Raw genomic sequence first — 14,494 nt, forward strand, 5'->3', positions numbered from 1 at the left:
ATTTGTTTTTCTAGGTTGGAGACTGCAGTTTCGATATCTTGTTTCGTGGAGATGATAGGTATGGGTCCTATAGTGTCCTTGATTTTTGTGGGTAGTTGTGTCCAGTTTGTGGTTGTAGGGTTTGTTGTTGTTTTGTCTGGTGTAGCACCCAGCTGGAGTAGGACTGAGTTATGGTCTGAGCTTAGATCATTTATTGATATTATCTGGTATTGATGGTTCACGTTTTTCAGGATAACTGCGTCTAATACGTCTGGTCGCCCGATCGTGCCATAGTGTGTGGGTTCGATCGGTAATGCCACTACAATGTTCCTGTTAGCGAAGAAATTGTGTAGGATTTTGCCGCTTTTGTTTGCAATCCTGCTATTCCATGTGGGCTGTTTAGCATTTAAGTCTCCAGCCATTATTATGGTTTCATTATTGGCTAGTAGCTGTGACAGATCTGTGGTAGATAGGTGTTTGTTTGGTGAGTTGCATGTGGCGTACTTGAGCCTGTTTGTGTTGGCTAGGTGAACTTGTAGTCCTGTGATTTCTAGAGGTGTGAGCTGGGCGGTTTTATTTCGTTAAATATGAGTTGTTTTCTGATGAAGATAGCTGTTCCTCCACCTCTGGCTGATGTTCTGTCGGTTCTGAATAGGTGGTAGTTTCTTAGTTTTGGGTTGTCTAATGGGCGCAGGTGAGTTTCGTTTATTAGTATTATGTCTGTGTCTATGTGTTGTATGAATTCTCTTAGTTCGTTCATTTTGTTGAGTATGCCGTTTGCATTCCAATATATTATCTGTGGTGAATTGTTCGTGTTGATTGTGTTATTCATGAGTGTGGGTAGAGAAGATTACTTGTGCGTTTTTCATGAAGTGTTTTGTTGAGTCTTGGGTGGGGTTTGTCTTACTGAATGCGAGTAGCATTTCGACTAGGGCAGCTTATTTTGTTTGAATTGGGTGGATGGTTATAGGTGGGGGTTCTTGGTTTGTTATTACTATTTTGGCATATGTTGTGTTTATGTGGGTAGTCATGGGAATTACCGGTTTTGATGTCGGTGGCATGTGTTTGTTTGTATCTGTTGTGGAGCTTGGATCTCCTGCTTCCCATGTTGTCATTTCGTTGGTTGGGTGTTTAGGACATCCCTTACAATTTGCAGGGAGCAGGCCGTCAGAGTTTGCACATTTTGCTGGAGTTGTATGGGATTTAGTACAGGAAGCTTTGGGGTATTTGTCTCCACACTTCAGGCATCTGAACTCTGCCTTGCATCGGTTCTGGGCGTGTCCATACTTTTGGCATTAGTGGCACTGTCCGGTTGATGCCCTCCTTCGAAGTGTTCCATTCTGATAATGGGGTCGCACACTGTTCTTAGATTGAATATTTCATGTTTTTCTTTTTCGATCTCTATTAGGATTAGCTGCATCGGGGTTTTGTCTCCCCTTTGCATTCTCGAGAATTTTATGGGTGCAAAGCCCTCTCTTCTTAGGTCTGCTTTAACTTCATCTGCTGTGATTGATTCTACATCTTTTCTTATGACAACGTTTAGGTTTTTCTCGCTTTTTAATGCGAATGTTTGGTAGGAGATCAGTAAGTCATCTAGTTTTTTAGTGAGGTTTCTGAAGTCTGTTACTGTTTCGGGTTATATTCCTATTTCCTCTGCTGTATATGTTGGTGTAGAGAACTTGATCTGACTGTGGGTTATGATATTTGCTGTTTCTGATCATTTTTCCTTCGATCAGAGGATAACTGGAGGGATGCATTCTTTTTTTGTGTTGGTTGTTTCGTCCATTGCTGTTTCCTGTTATACTGTGTCTGTGACCTTTCATTGTTTGTTTCTGTTGATTACTTCGAAATCTTCAGTTTTGTCTTCTGAGTTAGGTGTAGTGTTCTTGTGGGGAGGGTTCTGGTTCTTCAACTTCTAAGTCGGTGGGGCCATGAGTTCCTTCATCCTTTGGTGCCTGGATTATCTGATTTCTAGTTCTAAAACTTATCTTCCTGAAGAGTGTTATTAGTTGGTCATAATTAAAGTTTGATAATGTTAGTTCCTCCATTTGGTTCTGCCAGTGTGCTACTGTTATTTGGTAGTGGATGGGTAATGGTAAATAGAAAATTTACTTACAATGTCCAGATTTTCTTCCATGCACTATTTTTAGTTGTTTCGTTGAAGACATTCCTAATCCACTCGTAGGTGCACTGATCACGAATTTGGTTCATACAATCGGTATACTATCTGCTATTCGAGTATAACATATACTATATACTATATCTGATCAAAATCTCAGCACTTCAAAACACCTTAAAACTGCTGCCTGAAGAAATCACAAACTCATCGATCTACCGCAATCTCGATTCTCATCTAAAAGTCGAGTCTTCCTGCCATTCCACCTGGAGAAGAAGAATCTGATAACTGATAACTTCTGTGGCTTGATGAATATCAGTCCCGTGGACTCTAATCCCTTCATCGCTATGAATAATTCCCAGTTTAATAGAAGATATTTTTGAGCACTTGGCTCACCCTAATTATGGCTGTGTTGAGAGATTTCAATTTGTGATCAGGGACGCCTTTGGGCATTTATGCTTCCATCTGTCTTTTTCATCATAATCTGATGAATCACGAATGAGTAGGTTGTGATGGTCCGTAGTGTGTTGGTTCAACAGTACCTGCTATGGTGATGTTTCTTGTCATAGCAAATTTGTGTAGGCTCTTCCCATTATTATTGGTATTCCTGCTGTTCCACGCAGGGTGTTTTGCATTTAGATCTCCTGCCATTATTATTGCTTCGTTTATGTCAAGGAGCTGCGAGAGGTCTGAGGCTAGAAGTGGTTTGCCTGGAGGGTTGTAGACTGAATATAGTTTTAGACTGCCTGATTTTTTATATGTATTTCAATTCCAATTTCTTCCAGGTTTGTGGTTGGTGATTTCTTGATCTCGTTGTATCTAATGCTTTTTTTGACAAATATAGCAGTGTGCCCCCTCTGGCATTGAGTCTATCCTATCAGTTCAGTAACAATGCTTTTTTTGCAAACACAACACAAAAGGAATCATTACATGCACTCATTAAAATTACAGAACAATTTAGTAAACTGTCGGGATTAAAGCTAAATCCAACAAAAACTGGCTTGAAACACATAAACAACACAAATGAGACTCCGCCACATGGATGGAACATAGTTATGGGACCACTTAAAATTCTAGGAGTCCCATTCACACACGAAGAAAGAAAACTCTCTGCAAAGGACATAACACAAACAATACAAACAAAAATGCAAAATTGGTGACCGAGCAGGTTTTTGCTACAAGCATGAGCTCGGATAATCAATACAATATTCCTACCATCAATATTATACACAGCACAAATACAATCAATCACAACGAAAACAATTAAAAAATGGCAGTCGATGGCATTCGGGTATTTTTGGAATTACCAAGCGGAAGAGGTAGCCAGAGATGAATGGGCAAAAACACAGGGGGGATACGATTTTCCACACTTTAAATTCAAAATATTAGTGGCCTCTATGAAAATTATTAAAAAAGTATTTCAACACGAACAACACCAAGCTAAATGGTTCGCCCGATATTGGCTTGGAATAAAAATCCCACTGTTTGGAGAAACCAGAACACCGGTTTCAATAACATTAAACACAACACGATTCTATACCGAAATAATTACTGAACTAAAAAACCTAAAAAACAAAGGGGAAGATATTAACCTATCATCAGATAGCCTTCTCCAAATAACAAACAAAATAACACCATACACATTACAACATCACCCGCGACAAACCACGGAAAAAACGTGGGAAAACATACACAAACACTATGACACCTATCCATCAAGAAGTGCTCTTGCATGGAGAATGGCCCATGCCTTTTTCTCAATGCGGCACGAACTACACAGAAGAGGAAAAGCCCCACTTGAAACATGTGATTTTTGCCCTGGGGAAGAGACAGTCGAACATGTAGTGTACGATTGCCCAGTTATGCAAGGCATATGGAAATATGTGGCCAACAAATTTAATATTCCTCTTCCTACAAAACAAATGATAGTCTACTTCCACACAGACACAAAACCAATTAAAAACTTACTACTCCTACAATCAAAGAACTCCAGTTCCATATTTGGAAAGATCGAAGCGCCACATCGTATTCTATACACAACTTAGGTTTATTGGACATATTAGCCACAGCCAGATGTTCAATAAGGAATGATATTCACACTAACCTCACGCTAATGGATGAGTACAATTTCATCAAAAAATGGTGCACACCTCCATTTTAGCGAACATACACTATGGACAACTTAGATGTCATTTTTGATATAATACAATACACCTTACACACTGGAACTAACGGAACTTCACAAGCTTCTCTTGCAGGGACTTTAGAGTACGGAGGACCTCAGGACCCTACATCGCTGCAGGAGAGACTAACTTTGGGCTACGAAAATGGTCTCTGGGTTCTTCCAAACCAGAGACCATGAAAATGGCCTATGCGTGGAAGAACTAGAAAGCTGCCAAGTGCTCTAAGATTATAATTTTGATCCTTTTCTAACCCTACTAACCTTACTTATTAGCTTATTAACCAATATTTGCATGATACAAAATTATATATATAATAAAATAAAAAACTAACAAAAAAGTATAAAATAAAAATACAAAAAATCTTATTAGTGTTAGCATATTATTAACGTTACCCAGAAGTAACTGAGGAATCGTCTACAATCTAAAATTTATTAATCAAATAATTATTTGAAAAGCTAATAAGTGAGTATATATATAGCAATTAAGAATTAGTTAAGATTAATAATAAAAATAATTGAAAATAATATTAATTGAATGTATCCCCTGTTCACCTGGCACTCTATGGGCAAACCCACATATGTGGGATAGATTGCACGGTGAACAGGAACTAGATATGGGACTGACACCTTTGCTAGTTAGATCCCCGACCCAAGTGTTTTAATTGAAACCCACCACTCCCACCATCTTCAAGACCAGTTTTTCTTCACTTTCTTATCTGCCTCCTACCTTCAACACCATAAGTTTCACTAGGATTCCCATGCCTGCAATGTCTAAAATCCCCTCTGACTCATACAGTGGCTAGAGTGGGCAAGGACGAAAACAGGCTATTGGGAATTTCATAGATTCAAAGTGGTATGTTACAAAAGGTATAAAGTATAGTTTAAGATGTGGAAGCAGAGGCTGTAAACTTCGATAGCTGTACTTTATCAGTGAGTATGCCCTCCAACGGCCTTGGCTAAGCAATGCCCTGGTCACGGAGGTCGTCTAACGAAAGTTAGGTTTTGAACAATCAAGGTACTCAAAAAAAATCTGTTCTTATCGCATCTCGGCCTTTTGGCTAAGATCAAAGTTTAATATCCATGATTTTTCAGTTCGTATCAGATTTGATACCTGTCTGGGTCCCTATTGGAACCAAGATATTTTAAAGCTGATAGACTAATAAAAAGTGTAGTACCTGTTATTTGACAGTTTCTACAGTGTCCTTTAGGACCAAAACCCCAGACTGGGGCAAAGTCAAAGACAGTTCTTTTTCAGTGGTGTATTGTGATTTTTGCATAGCACTGGTTAGACCAACTGAAACCTATTCCCTCCCTCTCTGCACGAAATGTACAGTGGTTCATATAGCCGGCAGGCTCCACCTGCAATGAGGACCAGTGGGGGTTGTATAGTTTAGACCTAGGGAGTTAGGGAGTATAGTTGATACCAAGCAAAAACACTGCACCGGCCCTCCGATATAAAATCAGTTATATTACCGATATATAAATACAAAATAAATAACGGAAAAAACTCACGTTGAAAGATTATTTATTAGTATAATTTTCACCTGTGTGTCACAGGAATCTTCAGTACATTAAGCTCAAAAACAAAAAAAATTAATAAAAAGTTAGGAAAATGAAAATATAGCAAAAGTTGTATAGCAAAAGTTGTATTAAAGTTTTAAAACCACTGAATATTTTTGCTGCCTTTCGACTTTACAAATTAGCTAATCTTTGTTAACTTTTTATTAATTTTTTTTTAGGAAAGTTATTGACCTTTTTAGTTATCTTACACCAGCTACTTAGGTGGCGCTTTTTGGAATTGTCAGTTATTGTTTGATTTTGAGCTTAATGTACTGAAGATGCCTGTGTCACAGGCGAAAATTATACTATTCAATAATCTTTCTACGTGAGTTTTATCAGTTATTTATTTTGTATCGATATGTCTACTCACGGTTTACCTCTTTTAAAACCTAAATATAAAGTAAAACTGTCCAACACTGTCAGGTAGTATCTGTTCTCAGTTTTGCTGTCTTCTATATAGCACAGACTAAAACTTTATATAGATGAAGTTGCTCTCTTCCATAAAGCAGTTAAGACCAACAAGTAGTATCTGTTCTTACTTTTTTCTATCTATAGTTGTAACGACAAATTATGGCAAACAGCAAACTAATTAGAGACTTAACCATCAGATTCTCTTTTAAAAAGGAATTTCAGCCTGATTTAATTGCTGAAGCTATAGTAAATGTTATTGGAGATGACAATCTTAAAAACCTTAAGAATATTAACTGTTGGGATTTTCTGAAAGGCTTATATGAAGTTACTTCCAACACTTACAACATTAAAGAAAAACTTATGGAAGAAGGTATTGTTTTAGCAAGTGAAAGGTTTTTCCCCACTACCGTTGGCCACAGTGGCGTGAAATTCATTTACTTAAGGAAAATTCGGGCTGAATTTAACGACGAAACACTTCAAAAAGTTTTGGAAGAGTTTGGGCGGATATTATCTGTGATCCATCCCCACGTCCAGAAATATCCACAGATTGAACAGGGTGACAAAATATACATAAAAATGAAAATGAACAAAGCCATTCCAAATTTTGTAACTATCAGTAACTACACAGTAATGGTCAACTATCAGGGAATGACCAGACTGTGAAGCAGATGCAAACAAGAAGGTCATACAGCTAGAGACTGCTCTTTGAATAAATATGGTAATTGGCCAAATTTGGTCACTCCCAAGTAACTTGAAAAGACCCGTGTAAGCAGTGTGGTGATCCTTCCCACAGTAAATTCCAATGTCCAAAAATTAACAATAACTTTACAGTGTCTTTAGAGGACTTTCCTCCTATAAATCCTACAAAAGAAGATATCCCTATTCAGCTTACACCCAAAAGTTCTCCTTCTACTTTAGACAAGAAGTTTTCTAAGGTAGAGGAAGAAGGAACAAATCTGTCTACTATAGAGGAAGAAGGAATTCTTTCTTCCACACCGATGGTTATAGACTCTCCAAAACACACTAAATTAAAAGTTAATCGAAAGTCAAGTAAGATTTCAGATCCAAAGCCTATTAGTGAAGATTATTCATCAAAGTTAGAAGATATGTTTAACAATCCTAATGCAGATGAAGACATTGAAATTTTAACCCAACAGTATAAGATGTTTGAAGAGATACTAAAGTCAGATGAATTTTGTAACAACACAACAGTCTTAGAAAGTAACAAAAAATAACAATAAAATAAAGTTAATGAAACAGTGTTCATTCATTATCGATGACATGGCTTTCCAAGATTTAGAAAAAGTGGGACCTATAAGACCTAGATCAATCATTGGAGACACTGATTTCTTTAAAAGTTCTGATCAAGTGAAGAAGAAATATAAAAAGAAATCACAACATAACAGTTTCTTAAGGTAATTTATCATTTTTAAGTCTATTTTCTTGTTAAATTGTAAATGCATTACTAATTAAAAGTTATCTTTAACCTGCCTTGCTAATTTTTAATTTTATTTTTCCTTTCCCCTGTTTTCATGAGGAATTGCATCGCATCCACCTCCACACAAGAGCATTAATTTTTATTTCTTTTAGGCTAATAGCAATACAGTCAATGAAGTAATGCACAAAGACTGTTATCTGCTAAATTCCATATTCAATTTTTTTTAAAGTTTAGGCAATAAATCACCTCAAAGTAACTACTGCAACCTCGAGGATGTGGCTTTCTCACCACTGCCCATAATGTAGGAATAGTCAAAAAGTTAGGTCAGTGGATTATAGAATCCATTTTTTAAAACATTTACCCACATTTCACAAAGAACTTTCTCGATCTTCAACAGAAATGATGACTAGATAAATACATTCACAAAGTGATTGGTACTAATCTGATCGCTTCTCGACCTTTTGGATAAGATCAAAGTGTAGTATCTGTTCTTTTTAGTTTAGGATAGTTTGTTTTTCACTGCTTAATATCTATCACGGGTCCCATTGGGACCCAAAATATTAAGCTTTTAGGTGGCTAGCTCAAATTCTAGTATCTGCTCATACAGATTTACACCGGTCTTGATGGACCTAAGACCTGGACTGGGGTAATATCAAACTCTATTTTTTTCAGAGGTGCTGGCCAATTTTACACTACACTGGTTAATACCAGAGAGTATCTTTTGCTCCTCCTCTACACAAAAAGTGTACGAGCTACATAGCCGGCAGGCTCCACCTGCTAAGATGACCACTGGTGGTTTTGCTTGGTATAGTAAGGAGAAAAGACAACTCTCTGAGACCAAGTAAAACCGCTACACAATCACACCTTAAGAGCTATCAGTACTGCTGCCTTCTATATAAAGTAGTGCTGCCCAACACATTTAAATTAAATGTCTAAGATCTCTCGAGACCATACACTAAGGTTTACATTCAAAAAGGCTGTCAAGCCTGAGGACCTGGCTGAAGCCCTAGTCATAATAGTAGTTCCCAGCAAATTATGTAATATAAATTGTTGGGATTACCCAAAAGGTTTATACGAAGTAACCACAAAAGACCTCTTCACAAAAGATTTTCTTTTGAAAGGAGTTCTCATAGATGAAGACATTATCAGAAGTTTAGAACCAGCATCAGAAACTACTTAACCATGTAATTTGAAGAGTTAAGACCGACCCAATTCAGTAGAGAATGGTGTGTTCCTCCACTCCTGACTTATCTATGGAATAATAAGGTGAGAATAAAAATTTAATTCCTTTACTTAACATTCCCTAATCCTTGTTTTCCTGTTTCCTGACCATGAAGTCATAAAAATTTATATATTACAATACCGTAATAGCCTAGGATGTAATATACTGAGGCTAACAGTTGGCAACCAAAGCTAACAACTAATACTCTAATTAAGTATCTCATAACTTTGCAATCATATTGTTATTTTCATGTCTTTAAAATTTCCAAATATAAGAACTGGTTGACCACTTCCTGTACTAAAGTTTTACCCTTGTGGCTTGAACTTTTCAGGTCTATAACAGAAATGATGACTGGGTAACACAACACTAAAGTGATTGGTATAAAAGAACACATTATTGAGGCCTTTAAATCTTACTACACCCAACTATACACTGCCGAAACGGTCGATGAATCCTTATGGCCCAAATTATTACATCAGAACCTTACAGTGTCCAATTACCAAAGAGAACTACTTTTTTTCACTACCTGAACTGAAGACTGCTATAAGATCTTTCAAAAACCACTCTGCTCCTGGATCTAATGGTCTCCCTCTTGAATTTGACAAAATATTCTGTCCAAATCTTGTTTCAGCTTTCCTTCAGGTTATTGAATTTTGCATCAACAAAGGGAATCTCACTAATTCCCCAAAAACTGGTTTAATCACACTAATCCCCAAAAAAGGAAATTTTAAAGATATTCAAAATTGGAGACCAATAACACTACTAAATACTGACTATAAAATTTTAACAAAATATCTGTCTCTCCGTCTTTCAAAAGTACTCCCAACCATCCTAAAGAGCAGCCAGGAATGCGCTGTCCCTGGGAGAGCAAGCACCCATAACGTTTTCTTTCCTCGTCATGTCATATCCTATCTAAAATAAAATACATTCGACAGAGTGAGGCTTAATCTGTTGTTTCAAACTCTCTCAAAGCATGAGGTAGGCACTTACTTTCTCCATATAGTAAAGACTATTTACCACGACATCAATAGCAGAATACTCATAAATGAAACCTTAACAGACCCAATTAAAATCACAAGAGGTGTACAGCAAGGATGACCACTGTCTCTGGTCCTCTATGTGATTTATATCGAAATTCTCGCGAATGAAATTAGAAGAAATCCAGAAATTACAGGCGTTGAATTACCACAACCAGCTGGCCCACCTCTAAAAGTGTTAATTTACGCCGCTGATAGGTATAAGACATAGGTATAAGAAATGAAAAATACAAAGAAGGTCTCGCACAGTCCATTAAAACCTTTGAACAAGCATCAGGATCAAAAATCGATAATGAAAAAACAGCCACACTTCCCATGGGCCCGAAATTAAATCTCGTGTTCCCTAAGTAAAAATTCTAGGAATTTCTTTCAACAATGAAAATACACTGACCAACCATGTAGAAATCCTTCATAAGCTTAACAAAATTAAACTCTAATGGAATTCATGTATCTTAGACTTCACAGGAAGAGCACAAATTAGAAAACAACTAATGGTTCCGATAATCACGTATTATGTCAATCCTTTTTCAACCACAAAGGAATTTATACACCAATGTGAAATAATAATCTACAGCTTCCTATGGAAAAACAAGAAAGATAAAATCAAAAGAATAAAAATGAAAAGAACTATAGATAAAGGTGGACACAACTTACCACTACTAACTAAATACGTCACTTCAATTCGCTTTGGAGAACTCTTTAAAAAATCCACTTCACATTGCCCACAGCCTGATAAAATACTGGCTAGGCACAAGATGTTTTAATACCTTCAATATTAAGTACTCAGGCCCACAGGCAATCTTTTCACCTAAAGAATACCTAGACATCATCAGTTCCTACCGCACACTCTCACCTTTACTGCAAGATCCAAACAGTATCTCCAATAAAAGATCAATAGTGTACCACATCTTACGAAATTTAAAGGACACAGAAACTCCATCAAATGAAGATTTAATCACTTGGAAAAAACAATCCAAGTGGAATAGAAGGGTAGTAGACCAGTGTGTTTTCTGCCTAGAAAGCGAAACTATCTCTCATATATTTTATTACTGTTTCACACTCAAGCCATCTGGTGTCTGGTGGGAGACAGATTCAACACTACAATCTCTCCCAGCCTGGCGCTCAGATTAATTGAATTACCTCAGAACATGTCCAAAAGACAATGCAAATTACTCCTCTACACCATTATAGAATTTAGATACCACATATCGAAAATCTGTAACAGCATATTTCAACAAGTGTAAAAAGGGCTTGCCCGACATTCTCTGAAGTTGCAGAACCAGCATTAAGAATTTTTTAACCATGAGACTGGGAGAGTTGAAACCGAATGAATTCAGTAGACAATGGTGTGTTCCTCCACTTTAAACTTATTTACGGAATAATAAGGTAAGAATAAAAATTTAATTAATTTCTTTTAACACTACCAAAACCCTCTTACCTTCGCTCTTGGTCATTCAGTTACAAAAATTTTATTTCTGCATTAACACAGCCAAGGAAGTAACAAACTGAGGCCAACAGTTTAGAACTAAATCTAATAATTAAAATCTAATTAATAATCGCACAAATGTTATAAAAATAAACATATTCTTTTATTCTTTTATTCTTATAGCTTTAAAGTAAATAAACATAAAAATTTAGTTTGTCCACTTGTACTTCGAGTTTACCCTTAAAACCAGAGCTCTTCAGGTCTGAAACAGAAATGATGACTGGGTAACACCACACCAAAGTGATCGGTACTAGTCTGATATGTTCTTATCAGCTTAATATCTGATATGGGTTCGATTCGAGCCACAAGATGTTAAACTGACATTTGGAAGTCGGCGGAGTGCTTGGAGCTTGCTCCACCTCTGCCACGATTTGCTCTGGTATTGCACTAGCTCTAGAGTCAGCTTAATACACTCGATTCAAAAAGAAGGCATACTAATTGTACCGGCAGCACCTCTACAGATCAGAGTCATTTTAAAAGCTGCAGGCTTCTGCATGGGGTCGGTTAGGACCCGGATTGAGCCTGCTTCTTCCAACATGATATCCACCTGCTTTTCTGCAAGGTGTGCTTCGATCTTGCTCCACCTTTGCCACGAGATGCCCTGAAATGGCACTACCTCCAGGCAAGGTGTGCTTGAAGCTTGATTCACCTCTACCAAAAGTTGCCATGGAATGGCACTACCAGGGTCACAGCTGCGCATTATACTGCAATCAATACACTAATTGAACTGGCACATCTCCTGATCAGAGCAACGAAAGAAGCCATAATCATCTGCACCAGGAACTATAGGACCCGGGTCGAGCCCGCTTCCTCCATGTGACTATGAACATCTAATGTGACTATGAACATCATGTCACATTATATGTGACATGATGTTCATATTTGAACATCATGTCACATATAACAGGTGTGCTCACTGCACTCTGAAAAGGAAGGAGGAGGTGGCACTGGTGCATAATGGCAGTTGCCAAGTGTTTATATATGTGATCAGTGATTTGAATAGTTGTTATGATGAGAAACTTTGGTTTTGTAGTTTAGCTGCTAGATTAACTAGCTGAGATGTGTTTAAAGTCATTAAATTGCAGAATATACTGTATTCAAGAACATCAGCGAAGGTAAGTGAACTCTAATTGCAACGAGGGCGATTCGTTAGGACTAACAGCCGTTAGAATCGCCATTGTTAGCGTATCTATTTCAGATCCATTTACTTGCCTTTATATGCAAACTGTCAGTAATGAATGTGTTAGATTTGGACGCCCTCACAGATTCGCTGGATGAATTGCCAACACGCATACTTGTAAATAAACTGCAAAGGAAATTTAAGCTCAAATGGCCATCAAATTTGATAGATCCTGATATCATTATAGACTCTCTAGATAAATGACTGGCTTTCAGCTTCGTAAAGAAACTCCTTAAGAAGTTCAAGCTTGAATGGCCCGGCTTCCTGAATCTTTACTCTTTACCCGAAACTGATGAAGATCAAAATGAAGACGTTCCTCAAATGGAGGAAAAACTAAGTCCAATTATCTCTGACTCTACTCATTCAGATCAAGAAAGAGGCACACGCGTAAAAAACGCAAAACTCTGGCCTCGGAGTCAGTAAATGAAAATGGCATGGATGAAGATGCCCGCAACACAGATTCCTCTGCCTAAACCAATGAAAATGTGCCTCCAGTCATTCTTAGGGATGAAAAGCAGAGATGGACAGCCTTAAGAACCACCATGACCAACCTGCAGATAAATTACTCCACTGCCAAGAACACAGAGGAGGGTATCAAAATTCAGCCCAATACAGTGTCTGACTACAGAAATCTAACCAAGAAGTCGGACACAAGAGGTATACAATACCATACCTTCACACTTACCTCGGAGAAAAATTTTAAAGTGGTACTCCAAGGAGTATCTGAAGACATTGAAACAGCAGAAATAGCTGCTGACCTCAACATGCAAGATCTGCCTCCCATCAAAGTCAGTAGAAGGTATAGATCTAACAAGACACCTATGCCTCTAGTATTGCTGGAAATACACATCTATAAAGATATTTATAACTTGAAGACAATCTGTGGGCTTAAGGTCTCACCAGAACCACTTAGGAAGAGGGCCTCTTCTGGGCAGTGCCATAGATGCAAAAAATTTGGTCATGCCCAGAAGTTGTGCAAGCTCAATACAGATGTCTGAAATGTGGTGACACCCACCCCACATGTACCTGCTCCAAGCCAAAAACCACCCCAGCTAAGTGTGCTAATTGCAGTGGCCCCCACCCTGCAAATTACAGAGGGTGCATTTGCCACCCAAAAAACAGACAAACTGAGTTAATCAGTCAGTCTACCTCACTGACAGAAACGAAAGCCACAGAAGCTCAAGTTCATCAGGCTCCTATTAGCTTGAACAAGATGACAGGTGTTCACTCACCATCAACTGATCCCCCTAAGAAAATAAATCTTCAACACCAAACAAGAACATATGCTGATGTGGACCGCCCAAAAAAGCAATCCATGACCAGAATATGACAAATCCACATTCAAATATAACAGCCATCATCACCTCTTCTCTTGTAAATATGTTACAGGATTTCAGTAACACAAATCCATCACAGCACTACAAAATGTTTCTTGCAGCAAACACAGTTAATTTTATCTGCACTCTCCAATGCATAGGTAAAAACTTACCCCAGATTCTCTAATGATTATCTTACGAATGCCAACGGCCTTAAAAATAAAATACTAGAAGGGCAGGAATTCAATGACAGATATAATCTGGATATATTATTATTTAAAGAGACTCATCTAAGACCTGCTGACAATCCTAAATTCAGAGGATATCAACACTACAGGAATGACAGACTGGATTACAGAGGTGGTGGCAAAAACATCCTCATTAAAAATCACATCAATCATCATGCTGTAGCCATTCCTAGAACCACTAATCTCGAACTTACAGGTATCAATGTCATCACAAACTCTATCGGAAACATAAAAATATATTCTGCTTATAACCCACCATCAAAAACATTGCTGATGACAGATCTTGATGCTATCCTCGGCATTAAACTGCCGGTTATTA

At 37.7% G+C, this 14,494-nt stretch overlaps 1 non-coding gene and 1 pseudogene across 1 annotated transcript; both read left to right on the forward strand.

Moving 5' to 3' along the window:
- The first annotated feature begins 8,131 nt into the window (after positions 1–8,131).
- Positions 8,132–8,349, forward strand: LOC150094077 (U2 spliceosomal RNA; annotated as a pseudogene).
- A 3,309-nt stretch (positions 8,350–11,658) lies between these two features.
- Positions 11,659–11,844, forward strand: LOC150094078 (U2 spliceosomal RNA). Its single transcript, XR_016550352.1, has one exon. It is a non-coding gene; the product is annotated as a U2 spliceosomal RNA (small nuclear RNA).
- Positions 11,845–14,494: the final 2,650 nt, after the last annotated feature.

The sequence above is a fragment of the Typopeltis vanoorti genome, chromosome 23, assembly GCF_054136105.1.
Source record: "Typopeltis vanoorti isolate ZY-2024b chromosome 23, IOZ_Tvanoo_1.0, whole genome shotgun sequence".
Classification (NCBI taxonomy): domain Eukaryota; kingdom Metazoa; phylum Arthropoda; class Arachnida; order Uropygi; family Thelyphonidae; genus Typopeltis; species Typopeltis vanoorti.